The sequence below is a fragment of the Hordeum vulgare genome, chromosome 6H (assembly GCF_904849725.1).
Source record: "Hordeum vulgare subsp. vulgare chromosome 6H, MorexV3_pseudomolecules_assembly, whole genome shotgun sequence".
Lineage (NCBI taxonomy): Eukaryota > Viridiplantae > Streptophyta > Magnoliopsida > Poales > Poaceae > Hordeum > Hordeum vulgare.
The window spans coordinates 372,090,072-372,093,044 of NC_058523.1; positions in this window are offsets into that span (position 1 = coordinate 372,090,072).

Sequence of the window (2,973 nt, forward strand, 5' to 3'; positions counted from 1 at the left end):
CAGGAATGGATCACTGGACAACAGTCAAAGTTATCCTTAGTAACTAATGGACTGAGGAATTTTTCTCAATTATCGAGGTGATTAAAGAGTTCGTCGTAAAGGAGTTACGTTGATGCATGCTTTGTCACCAATCCGGATGACTATGAGTAGTAAAACCGGATTCGTATATTGGAGCAATCATTTGGAATGGTTCCAAATGGGGCGTAGTAGCATCTATAGGATGACGTAGAGATTTGTAAAGCACACAAAGATCTGAAAGGTTCAGACCCGTTGGCTATAAACCTCTCTCACAAGCAAGACATGATCGAACCCTAGAACTGTATGGGTGTTAAGTTCATTGCAATCACATAGTGGTTGCCGCTAGATCCAGGTACGATCGATACACATGTACTATGTATCTTACGAAATGTACGTATCATGCGTCCTCCATCTCGGAACCCATCTCGGTGGAACAGTGGACAATAAGCTTGTTCCCTCGGTCGTGCTCCATCACGCGTTCATCCACCAAGCGACCGATGAGCTGCAAGAGCAATCTGGGTTGCCAGCGCACCTCCGTAATGAGCAGCTTCAGAGCGGCCATCCTGCATCACGCAGACAAAGGCAACACAAGTTCAGCAGCGGGGTTCACACAGCTAGCCGATTATGCGATAGATAGAGATGTTAATTTAGCAATGTAACTTGCCAGGGACGTCGCCAAGTGATTAGCAAAGAGAGGAAGGTCTTTTGTGCAAAAAAACAACCCCCACATGCCACTCAAAATTAGCATTATTTTCTAGCAAGTTGAGAGCAAGCAAACCACACCTAAACATGGATTTCTATTGCAACCAAAATTACCTGAGGCTAGCCTACACACCCAAGAGAATATCTCTAGTTGACAACTCCTTCATATCATGCACGGATTAAATCCCACAAAATAAACAAAAGGGCAACATGGCAAAATATCACGCGCACTAACTTGCTCAAAAGCTAAAACTAAATGCACAGTTAAATTCTATGGATTTTTCTACCCCGAAAACATATATAACATGTGGGGTTGCAAAATAAAAATAACGCCCACGTATTTGCGGGAATATGTCCTAAACACGATTTAATAAACTAGCGATGGAGCCTACATGCAAAAATGCCAACAACTACTCTAAAATACATGGCAAAAGGTCCCTAAAAACATGAGAATTTCATCTATGGGGTTTGAGCAATCCGCACACGCACGAAAATAAATACGGAACAATTCCCTATTGGGACAACATGAAAAACTAGGCATTCGGCAGGTCAAACTATTTCAAACATGCATGTAAGTTGGAAATTATGAATCTACGTGAAAAACTACACAAGATTCATATACAATACGTTCCGACCCGACATACAGATTAAATTCTACGGGCGTTTTAATATATAATATATTCCTGAAAATACTAAATCGGAAAAAAATCTTAAAATATTCTAACGGGCCAAGACTACCTACAATGGGCCGAATAGGGGCATTGGCGCAAAATAATAAAACATGTCGGGTGCGAGGGATAGAGGAAGGGGGGCTGCTCACCTAGTGGGCTCGACCCAAGAGAGGAGGCGGGGAGAGGCAGGCATCGGGTGGCGCGGGCGGTGCGCTGGGCCGAGGCGCCTGGACCTGGGGTGTTGGGCCGGCTCAGAGCCCAAGCGGGGGTCAGGGCGAGGGAGCACCTGCTCGCGGTCGAAGCTGGAGGCCCACGGTTGAGGAGGAGGCCCACGGGAGGAGTGTCGTCTCCCTCCCGTCGTGTGCTGAAGTGGGGAGCCGAGGCCATGGCGGCGCAGGGCCAGAGGTCGAGGGGCGGACACGAATGGACACCGGGGTACGTGGGGATGCCGGATCCTGATGACGAGCTAGCAGATCTGACAGCAGCCGGCGTCGGCCACGGCTTGCAGGAGGCGGAGCTGCGCACGAGATGCACGACGGCAGCGGCTAGGGAGCAAGGTGGCGACGATGGAGAGGAGCGGGTTCGACGGGGAACAAACGACGGCTGGGGTGGCGCATCCGGCGGCAAGGAGGCGGCTGCGGGGAGCTAGGCGGGCACCTCGAGCACGGGAGCTCAGGAGGAGGAGGAGCCGGCTGGGGGGCGGTGCGATCCGGGCTCGGGCGGTGGCTCGCCAGATGGGCTCGGTGGGCCGGTTCCAGGCTCGGTGGACCCGGCGGCGCTCAGGAGTGAGGGAGGAGAGAGAGGTTTAGTAGAATTTCGCCCCAATTTCAACCGCGCGATCTAGATCAGACGGTTTCGCACGCGGGGATGGGTAAGTGGCCGTGTAGAGTAGGTTAGCCGGAGATGAGAGGGAAAACGGCACCCAACGATGTAATTTTAAAACATCGAAAAAGGTCGACAAATCACTGAATACGGTGCTGCTACGGTCGATGTTCGGGTACTAGACGGACTCCTATTGTGACGAAATTTGGGAGGCGGCCTACCTACAATATATTAAGACTGCACGCCATGTCTCAACCCAATTAGAGAAAGTTTTAAACACAATTTGAAAAACAGGATTTAAATGATGCCGCGGGCGCGTGCGAGTGTGGTCGGGCTTAGAACGGGCAACCACGAGAACCGACAACTAAGAACGGATGCAACTTTTGAAAACTGGTGGCAACGGAGCACCGATGCAATGCTGATTATGCGCATGATGCGATGATGATGCGACAAATAAAAATAATCACACTACGAAAACGGAATAAAAGGGGGAATCTTCTAGAACGTCGGTCTCGGGGTGTCACATCCGGCGAGCGCGTCGCGGCTATGGTCAGGACGTCGGCAGCAGGCAGCCACGGGATTCATGCACGGAGGAGAGCCGGGCGCGGGGCGACTCCTGGCTGCTGCGGCCTCGGACGAGCGGGCGGCCAGGATTGGGGCGCGGTCGGGCGGCGGCGTGCTAGATGGGCTCGGGAGGGCCTGCTGCGGGCCTGGCTGCTGGGAGGAGAGAGGAGGAACAATGGTGGTGGCTAGGGTTTGG